A 12,146-nucleotide genomic window follows, 5' to 3' on the forward strand; every position below is an offset into this window, starting at 1 on the left:
GTGAGCCATATTTTAGCACGTATACTTTCATTTATTTATAATCAACATTCATTTTGTTTTATTCAAATACCTCCTCAATATATTATGTAGTTATAATATTTTTAATAATAAACCAATTTAAATCATTTATTTTTATTTTAAGTGAAATATTTTTCTCAACATTCTCTTCTCTTGTCTGGATCATAGGAATAGCAGTTTTACCTAGTTTAAAAGATCAGATAAATTCGCAGTTTTTTACACTTAACCAAGAAGCTACACTAATTTAATAACTTTGTCCCATTGTCCTTATCAGAAACATTTGAGTTCATGATGTCCTTTTTCCGGACATACAATATAACAAACTGAATCTACTACAACGAGAGCGTAATTAAATCAGTATCTTAATAAATATTAACTACCGGAAGATGGGTTTGAGTTGAAAGAAATAATTATAGGATATAATGTTGTATGGTTAATCACTCTATTGTTTATCAAGGTTCTCTATTTTGGACAAGCTTATGTAGTAGGACTCAGTCTTGTACGATAAGTCACTTAGTAGTTTATTTAGGTTATCGGATGTCTGCTCCTGGACAAGTTTATTTAGTAGCTCTTAACCGTATACGGTCGTTAGAAAGTTTAAACAGCGACGACAGTTGTTGCTTACGTCTTGACTTTTTCTTTGTTGTTTGGCTTGATAATTAAAGGCTTCTTTTTCTTCTGATCACTTCTTTATTTTAAATTGAATCAGTACACTGAACTCCGTCCCTATTAACCAGTTTTTCAAAATTTGTGAACGTTGGTTGAAAGCTGAAGCTGAGAAAGATAGAAAAAGCTTTTCGTGGAGGTAAGGAAAAAGAGCATAGATTCTGTTTCCAGGTAGGATTTCAATCCAAACGGGCGATCGACGAATAGAGAAATTTGATTGGTTAAAATAGGTGAAGCAAGTAGTTAAAAAATGTCGTACCAAGCTTGTAGAATATTAATTTTTTCGACAGTCATCTTACTTATATACTAAGAATTATTTTTTATATTTCAGTTAAACTATAAAAGTATGCTTTTACTTTTTTAGTCTGTAGTTTATCTTTCATTTCACGCTGTATTCTTCTCAAGTATTTCATTTCTGTTTTCCTTTTTATTCGTTTTATTTATGAGTTTAGTACCCGACGTAATTCAGTGTGTTTATTTTTGTTAAACTGTTAGTTTCAGTTTTCGTATCTATTTGGTCACATATTCCAAAATATGCATTGTGTTTATTTTCATTCCTTTTCTATCTCTTTTGCCTTACATACCTCAATGTTTTATTGTTTCTAATTTTCGTTTATTGCTGTTTTATTACATCGTCTGCAACTCTCATATCACAATCATGTGATAAATCAAAAATTTCGGCGGAAAAGTGGTATTGAAACCAAAAAATTTTATTACTATTTTATTATATCTAAATTTTACATTTAACATATAAACAAATTATAAATGTTGACATCTAGGGACGTAGTTCCAAACATTATTCTCTAGATGCTTTTACAATATTTCGCTTATCCATCTGGTAATATATGAAACATCTATATAAATCGAATAAAAGAAAGATGCATTTTTGGCTAGATAGACACGGAACCCACAGCCATCTGGCAATCAACGCATCCTTCAACGAAATATACAATCAAGGAAACATTCATGGCTACATTTTCATTAAAAAATATTTTTTTAATCCTTACAATCCAGATCCAGCGACAACATGGCTCAGCTGTACTGCAATGCCCAGTTGCAGCAAACTTTTATTGAGTTATACAGAAATCTAAAGGAACAACATTAACATTTAGTCCGACGTAATCAAATTTTTTATAGGATATTATCGATTACGATATAGAAGATACTGTTGCTTTGGGCTGAAATAAAATATTAAACGATATAAAAAACGACCAGATAAAACACGTCGCAACTTGTTAAGAATAGTCTCTAATTCTATGAAGAGTACTTCACTTTCTTTTAACCATTCTCTCACTATTTATCGTTAAGTCATGATTAAAAATAAAAGCTTACTGCAGCCGTGGCAGCAAGAAAAGTATGTGAGATTAGAGGGGAAGACAAAGTTGATAAGCGAATTGCATAGGACATAGAGAATCAATGGTTTGACATAGGACAATTACCAGTAAACCGCCACAAAGAGAAGGAAACTCGATGTCTTGTTGTGCATATTTAATCGACTAATGGCCTTGTTACAGCTGATCGTGGAAGGGAAGATAGAAGGCAGGCGCGGCCTGGGTAGAAAAAGATTTTCATGATTGATAACTCTTCGAGATTTGTTCCATGTACGTGATGCCATAAATCTAATACGCATGACTGAATATCGTGAGGAATTCCAAAGGATGATTGCCAACCTTCATTAGAATGAAACAGGCACTGGAAGAAGAACTTTATTTTATGATCAGTAGTTTTTGAAGGTACTCGAGAGTTAAGACACAATATTGGTACAATACTACTTAAACCATAACCTTGAACTAACACTAAGTTTATCAAAGATTACTATACTAATTTTTTAAACTAAATTCTTAATTTAGTAATAAATGAAGTCATCAGTGTTCTTTGCGGACATGAATATGATTAATTTTTATAATTTATATGAAACTAAGCACTTAGTATATTAACAAAACACTACTAAACATTTTTTGTTAATTTTTTGCTAGTTTTGACCAACCAACTATTGGATTGTGAGGTGTGCTATTTTACATTTTAAACTTCATTTGGCTAAAGGCTCATTTATTTCACAAAAAATCGTTATGATAAAAAGGCGAAATTGTATATTTTTAGATCGTTCTATATGCCATTCGCCATAAAGAGACAATCAAAAATTTCTGATGAATAAATGAATAAACATTTACACTACATAATAACGAAGATCATATTACTAGCATAAGGAAAACCTTGAAAGAGATTGATAATTAAAATATAGAAAATAACATTTTTCCTAATAGGTAGATTGGTCGAGGAGGTCCACTTGAATGGCCACCACGCTTCCCTGAATTAAATACAATGGATTCATTTCTATGGGAATATCTTAAAAGCTTGGTACCGGTTAAAACAAGAAACGAAACAACGAAGTAAAAATTTTACAGGATTTTTGTAGTAAGCTTTGGAGCCATTCACAAAATTCAGAATATTTTTTTTGAAAATTAATCTCCACTATTGCATTCAAGTTTATCAAACTGAGTGTTTCCTTGTAAGGTTGCAAAATGGTAACCCAGTGACAGCTCAAAAGTATGAGGACAAACTTAAAGCTTCAAGTGGAGTTATTTGATGCGCATCAGTCAGAATCCTATTCATTTTCTACAAATTTTCATTATGCTAGCTTTTCAGATTATATTTACCCCTTACCTATACTAAGCAGAACACTACAAACAGTTAAAACACGTTTCAATAGAAAATATCGCGCTTCTTTGAGTAGCAACTTTTTGAGTAGTCATTTCGTAATAAAACCGGAAATAATGAGTTCTAAAATCCAAAAAATAACTTGACAAACAACACAGAAAGCATTTTTAAATGGGTATTAACTGATTTTGAGAATGTTAGATTGCTTAATTTAATTTGTGTACGACACTCAGGCTAACTCGTAATTGATGGTTGGAAAAATATGAATCCAGTCATATTATTTCTAGCTATACACTATAAATTGAAATAGACAAAAATTGATCTATTCACTATTTGGTCTTGGTCCATCGGAGATTGAAAATACATAAAACTGTGGAATCCACCGGCATCTAAAATGGATTAGTATTTTCAATTTTAAATGATCACAAAGTTTTCCGCACGATTCGTACCACACTTTCACACAATCGGCACAGACGCAAACATGTGGAAATTTTCCGTATTTGGTCTTATTCAACTGTAATGTGGTCTTTTTCAATGTCTGTATATAGAATCGTTATAAAGATAGGAACGGTTAGATATGAAAGACTCACCCTAGGCAAAAGTCCCATATCATCACCAAGACTTTAAAGAAATGCGTGGTGATAGCCACTTGAAATTGAAATATATACACCCCACAAAAATTATCGCATCACTGGTATTTTAGGATATTTTTAATACTTAATTTTAGTTTTTTTTGGACAATCTGTTTCTTATCATGAGCAAAAAATATCACAATTTCTTACAAATTTTTTTGGAAGCAAAAATGCTCGAGTAAATCATTTCTGTCTTGGAGAATGCATTGAGATTGAGAACTTTCTAAGCAAATTGTGTTATTGTATAGTGAATATTTAAATTTATTTTGTTAATAATGGATGTGCCTCAACGTTTAACAAGACATGTGACGAATGAAGAAGCCGCTAGAAACATCGCACTCATACAAGATGGCCGCAGTCAAAGATACGTCGCCGGGGTAATTGGAGGTCAACGAAGCACCATACCCAGAGTTGTTATTTGCTACCAAGAAACAGGGCAGCTAACCCGGACAAGGCCGCAGAAGGGTAACTTAGTAGATGATCGTTAATGGCGTTAAGCATTAGGCATACCACTACATAACATAAGCCTACAAACAGTTCAAAATAGGCTGAGAGAAACAGGTATACGAGCTAGAATACCAACTAGAGGTCCACGTCTTCCCAGAGAACATCGAGTAGCAATATTGGAATTTGCTCGAGAGCACGCAAAGTGGAATATTCAAGATTGGTCCAATATTTTATTCACGGATGAATCAAGATTTTGTCTGTATTCATCAGATAGGTGTGTACCAGTATATAAGCGACGTGTTGAACGGCACGATCAGGTTAATTTTTGTCAAACTGAAAGCTTTGGTGGTGTCTCTATCATGGTTTGGGGAGGAATTTCTTTCGAGGGTCGCACGGAGTTAGTACCAGTGAATGCTGACAGGTACATAACCAATATCCTAGAACCCCATGTAGTGCCCTATATGCCTCATATCGGTGACAACTCTATGCTAATGCACGATAATGCTGCTAAAGTGGTTCGGCAGTACTTAGAAGAGGTCGAGATACCCACCCTGCATTGGCCTGCACGTAGCCGAGACCTTAATCCAATAGAGCATATCTGGGACCATCTAGGATGGCAAATTCAGCAACATCCGGCACCAATAATAACACTAGATGATCTTCAAAATGTTTTTTTTAACTTCTGGGAAAACATGCCGCAAGGATACGTCCAGAACCTGTTTAGAAGCCTTCCAAGAAGAATGGAAGCTGTAATTATAGCGAGGAGCGGCAACACACGCTATTAGAAATTCATTGGCTGGTTTTAGTTTAAGCACCGTTCATTTTTTTGTAAAGATGTTTTGTACAATTTTTTTTATATTTTCTATATTTTGGTAAATCAAACTTTTTGTCTTTTGTAGATTAAACTGATATAAAATAAATGTTGCTAAAGGCGTATTTATTGGTGTTTTAATAATTAGTAATAATAATAAAATTCGAAAAACAGGCAACACATTTAAAATATTTAAAAAATAATGAGTGATGCGATAATTTTTGTGGGGTGTATATATTATCACATTAAGAAGATGAATGATCAAGACCAGATCTACCGACTTCAGTGGACTCTAGAACATATAAATCAGTGTTCTCAAACTTCTTATTTATTTCATAAGAATATGTCTCGTAGGTGAGAACAAACAAGAGTTATCGGATGATCGAACCGAATGCAAATTAAAAGCAATATTCATCATAATTCATTTTCACGTGCTGCTGTTGAACCTCATGGTTAGCTTGAAACGGAATGAATCAATAGTTTGGACAGTCTTTCTCTATCCCCTGATAGTAACACTATCGAACATGGTTTGGTTATGATTTCCAGAGCAGATAGAGCACTAGGAATCCACCTAGAAGTCCTCTTCAAGATATGGTGAATGGGACAGACAGAGAATAGCGGAATAATCCTCAATAATTACTGATCACCATACGCAGACATCTTCGGGTTTTTTGATAATTGAATTTTTTTTAGAATAAATGTTTACTAGACAAAAAATAAACAAACAAATGTTGTTTCGTGATTGAAATTAAGCAGTATTAACGATCTAAAGCCAATTTCTAAAAATAATGCGATCGATTTTGAAAATTTCATGTCATAAACAACTTCTGAATCTATATGTAGATTTCTGTTACGATGAAATGCACACTACATATGTAGGTACTTTGAAATAAGTTTTTTCAAAGTAACAAGCCGTGTAAATTCATTTCAAGCGGTATAAATTTATTTACATAACAAAATTTCTGAGCATATAAGAGTGTTTAATCCCTATTCATTATTAATGAATTAACTTTTTTCAGTAAATGATTTCCAACATTAAGTCCACATCCATTTCATACATAACAATTTTTTTAATCTAAGTATTTTGGTCGAACTTCACGATATTTCTTTCAATACTACATATACTTAACGCAATGTTTTATTTTCAAAATTCAGTAACTTGATGACAATTGACATTAACTACGTTTATTAGTAAGTTTTGTAGCTTTTCTTCTCGTTCCAAATTTGCATATTTTGAAAGGACAATATGAAAAATCTAAAAGAAAATGTTATCGTTAATTGTTTTGATCTGGAATTAATTGATAATATCAAGTAAATATAGAAAATATTTTGAAATTTACACAATATTGCTGTTGAAAAATAAATTTATACGATTTATACATTTTTTTTGCTTATTTATTTAGTTCTCTCCCTTTTTGTAATACATTTAATTATTTTATGATCAAAATAAACGATCTACTTTTTTATTCCTTTTTACATTATTCTCTTCTTCCAATCTTATCTGACCTCTTACTGTTTGGGGCATTTTATTACTTCCACTAGTTACGTTGGTATTTCACTTTCCTCTAAGCAAATCCACATGTTCCTTTACCTATTGTGTCAAAAGCCGTCCTCATATCTATGCATGTTGATATAATTCTCCTCCTTCCTGGGTTTTTCTTTATAGTTTTCTGAGTCTTCTCGTGTATGTTAACGCTACTTGCGTTTGGTTCTAGCTTTAAATAAACGAAAAGTCTCTATTTTAGGTAACCTATTTTCACTCTTACTACAAGTACAACATTTTTTCTTAATATTCGTAAACTTTTCCAGTTTTTATTTTGTTTATTGCGTTTTCAACTTCCTCTTTATTATTTCTTCCATTTCTCCATTTTCTAGATTATATTTTGATGTAGTACTATCATAGATCTATTTTCATTTGATTGTGTTTACCATGTATCTTTATTTTTTGCATTTATTTTTAATCTTATTTCTCTTTTGTCGAAAATCTTCTGTTGTCTTTTTTTGGTTGAATCTGCTATTTGTCTTAATACTTTCCAATATTTTGAATCTTATAGCTTCTTCTTTTGCCTCATTTCATTTCCTGGGATATTTTCCTTCATCCTTTTGTATTTTAAGCTCTTAGTCCTTGCTCATGTTTATCAACTTTTTTTGCACTATCGTATTGGTTTTTTTCATAGCTGTTGTACATTACCCTTAAAGTTTCTAATGATCACATAGTTAATAGGGGTTCGTTTATGTCCACCTCAAGGAAAATCCCTACTCTTTGAATTACTATATGCTTGTTAGTGCTTGAAAACTTATGAATAAACCTTTAAAAACAATTTTTCAACTGCTTGTGGTGGTTGGATCAACCCATAGTCATTCATATGTACAACATTCAACCATGTTTGGTCTAAGTAATAACTTTATTTTATTTGGTTTGCGAAAATCTGCCATTTTACAGAGCTATCTTCGTCGTATCATTTTTTGTGTTTTCTGTTATGCTTAGCAAAAGTAAAGTTGGAAATTACATTGTTTTCATCGAATGTATCATTTATTAGCTTAAATCTTATTAAATTTAATAGGTTTTTGTTGTCCTTGTAAATGTCTTTGTAGTAACATTCTATAAATAGTGAACCATGACACTCACGTTAAACTTGTTTACTTAATGCTTCTACCTATTTTCTTTATGTCTTCAATATGTAAACTGTTCCAATGAGAAAATGCAAACAAACATCGGAATACCAATGAACAAAATCGTACCTATCTGTTTTACTAGTTGCTGACTGACTAATTTCATTTTTAATTTGTTTGAGCATGAATTTAATTCAAAAAGAAATCTTTTAATTCAGATTAATTGGTAATACCCATTAGTACAAATGCATTATTTTGAATCAAAAATTTGGTTTAAATTAACGTATTCTAAACGTGATTTCTGTTACATATTATTCCATTAGTTGATCTATTATTCGATTTTATATAAGTTTTAGTAATTAAAATACGAACCATTCAAAATAAAAGCAACAAGTTACGTAAATTTCATTTCATATTTCAAAGAGAATCATACTGCAATATTCCAAATTACGAAAGAGTTTTTGAAATTAAAAAAATCAAATTAAATTTGAATTAGATTGTAGATGTACGGACTCATTTAAAAAGAAACAATTTTATCGATTTCAATATGATTGATTGAATCGAGTGTACTAGTTTACACAAATGGAGCTGAAAATAGCTATTTCTTCACTTTTGGAACGATCCTTTCTCAACAAGTTATTATCCATCGATATCTCTGTTACTAGCATTATTCTAGTGCCGCTCTGTATATTTGGAAATAACAACGAATCTGAAGAAGTTAGATATAGCAACACTGCATTTTGAAATATCACCATCTTTAACGAGTAAACTCTGACTACAGTTGACTTGCTGATCATTATCATCATTCAACTCATCTGAGTCTACTGCTGGACATATACCTCACATAATTAGATCCACCTGTGTCGTCTCTTTGAGGTATTCATTATGTTCTCTTAATATCGTCGGACCATCTTCGACCTGGATGAAGTTTCCACTTCAAAAGCTTTTTCGCCCAGCGTCTATCCGCAAACTTAGAGCTACGTGGTCAGCCCAGTTCCATTTTAATTATGAAATTCGCTTAATTGGTTATTAGAAAGTTTGTCCTTAAGAGAAAGGCCCAGCATCAATTTTTCTTTGTAACACATCAATAAACTTTCTCTTCAGGAATATTGGGATATACGATTTGAAGTTATGCTTTACTTTTCCAAATGCACCACATGCCAAATCAATTCGACTCTTCATACCATAGATCTGATTGTATCTCCCGATGTGGATTTCATTCCATAAATATTTATACGAGCTGGCTTGCTTAATAAAGGTACCATTCAACGAAATGCCTTCGCAACTAACAAGATTGGTCATAAATTTTGTTTTGTTTGTGTTTATGTTGAGCTCCACTGTTTTCGATGCATTCTGTAATATTTGAAACTTCTTAGCTCCATCGATACGATCATTAAGAGAGCGAGGATGATGGAGGAGATTAAGGAGAAGCAATTCATCAATTCTTTTGGATCATTTCAGATGATTGGCTGTAAGTATCAAATTAACATTAACCTATACTAACTTATAAGTTCTGAATAAACTATATAGAATTGCTAAACATGACATGTAGTGTAACCTTAAAGGCTGTTAATATTCATCCTTATAATGAAAAAAATTATAGAAATTGATTTCACTCACAAGTGGAAAATCTCTTATTCCTTTCTTGAACAACTTTGATAATAAAACCTGTTTGTTCCTGTTTATTCAGGCCAAAATATAATCTGTTATTGAATTTGTTGTAATTGATGTCCTGAATACGAGACATCACGTTAAGTTCTTCTTCATTTTTCTGGTCCTACAAAATATAATTTAATAAATATAGTCACTAAAATTATACAAAAAATTTAGGTCGCTTAACATGTTAGTTTACGAGCCGCTATACAACATAAAAATTATTTACCAGCTAGCTGCAATTTTAATACGCAAAACTTTTACGTATTTTGATTTGCATTACAATGTATTGGGATCAAAAGCTCACGCAGATGAAACTCATGTAATCAATTCAGGAAAGATCTTCCATTCAAAAGTTTGGTGCCAATATAATTTCATGCTAGTTGTAATTGAGACAAATCTGGTCACGATAGGTTTAACAACCAGTCAAACGTTGATCACATCACGTCATTCGGTGGATAAAACTTCCTATTTGATTTGAGATGTTTGTTACTAGCATTTATTTACTTGACCCTCAATCCTGGTGAGTTAGCAGCCACATAGAAGTGAGAAGGGCTAGTTTTTGGTTAGTTGTAGACATATTTGAACAACCAGAGACTTGAATAATAGATCAGCTGATATGAGCGACATTTGGATGTTCTTAAACCAATTTCTACCTAGAATTGCAGCTTGCACGCCATAAAAATGACACGAAACCGATAAATTTGGTCAAGATCTTGTCTTAATCAATCAGCTAAGCTTTTTATGTACCTACATACTTTTGGGTGAAACATATTGCATTGCACGTTGATTGGCTCGTATCAAGCGGCGTTTTTACAAAAGATCAAATTAAGCGAAATATTGATAGTTTACTGATAGCAGACTGTTTTTAGTTGATTTTCAAAACTTTTATTCGTAGTTGTAAATGTTTGTCATTAAACCACAAAACGCATAAAAATCACTTAATTTTTATAAAGATTATATTATTGTGGAAATGTAACTTTTTATTTTTTAAAAACGGAAAGTAGTATACATTATTTCACTTTATAGAAGAAGTATGATCTTACCGAAATAAGAAAAGTATCTAGTAACCCAACCGGAAACAAGTTTTCCAAATTCGGTGGAAAAGCAACCACCTGCACAAGTTTTGGAAATATAAACAATGAAACTTTATTTAAATATCCAGAAGATTCAAAAACCATTAAAAGGAACACAAAGACTTTAAACATTTCAGTCGAAAATGTGTCAATATACTACACGACAATTCATATGAACATGTTGATTAAAATCATTTCTTTCCAGTTAAAGTTATTTTTACGTCAGTTATATATACACCCCTTCTCAATTTGCGGTGAAATAAGTTCATCATATTTGTACACTGTAAATTCATGGATATATATATATATATATATATATATATATATATATATATATATATATATATATAAATTCTCAGAGAGCTTGGTTTCGCCATAAATCGTCCATTATGTGGAACTTGACCGTTCCTTTGAACTGTGTAGAGTCCTCTTCAGGGAGACCCAGTTCTTCTTACATCCATTCTTTTAAAATCCATAACCACTTAATCCAAGCATTTTGACCTCCACCTTCCTCATACACTCTGCGTCCAGTATACATTCATTCTTTCCCCAACTTCCGCCCAACTCTTCATCTTACTCTAGCACTTCTTTTATTTCTTTATTTGTTCTTCTCCTGTAAACGTCACTTCGTTTTTTCGGTCCCATAGTACTATTTTCAGCATTATTTCGGCCTCTTTGTCAAACTCATTGCCTCTACAGCATAAGTCATGATGGGCCTTATTGTTGTTTTATATATGCCAATCTTTGTATTCATTTCTTTGCTTTGTAGCATTTTTCTATTTGCTCCATTCACTGCTTATATTATCTTTCTTACTTCTTTTATCCTATCTCCGTCATTTATTATTATTACACCTAGGTACTTGAATGTCCTCACACACAAAAGATAATTAGCCTGTAGGCTATTAATGTTTTATCGCCTCTATGGATCTCTTAAATTCGATATCTTAGTTGTCAATTATTCAAATGTGTTAATTCTGAAATAATCTCTCGCAGCCAATCCGGTATCTTCATCAGGTACTTTAGCAAATCTTCTTTTTTGATGCGTTTCCTCATTTATCTGGTATATTCTTTCTATGAGATTAATTCCATCGCCTGTTCTTCGAAACAGATACTTGAAATTCTCTTGTTCAGTTGTGAGTCATGAAGATCAGCAACTGTCGTCTTCGGCGTGTGAACAGTAGTTTTTTTTTTTAATTTTGTAAATCGTAAATGTTTAAACAATGGAAATAAAATTAGCGTCTCCTGGAGCCTGTCGCCCTAGGCTACAGCCTACTTAGTCTGCTCGTAAATCCACCACTGTACTTATCAATTCCCTCTTCCAATTCCCATCTTACAGTATCTTCTACAAACTCGTTAGTTTTTTTCTGTCTCTACTTCTGGTGTCGTTTTACTGAATCTGTGGTTAGGTTTTCGACGGTTCTGCTCAGTATGCTGGTTTCTGATCCAAATGCAAGGGTGAGGATTATTAGTGTTTTATATGACAACAACTTAATTTCATCTAAAAGTCTTGTATTGAGTCCAAACTAACTGTTATTTGTCATTAATGTCGTTCTAGGTTATTCTTACTATTTA

Source organism: Diorhabda sublineata, chromosome 3 (assembly GCF_026230105.1).
Source record: "Diorhabda sublineata isolate icDioSubl1.1 chromosome 3, icDioSubl1.1, whole genome shotgun sequence".
Lineage (NCBI taxonomy): Eukaryota > Metazoa > Arthropoda > Insecta > Coleoptera > Chrysomelidae > Diorhabda > Diorhabda sublineata.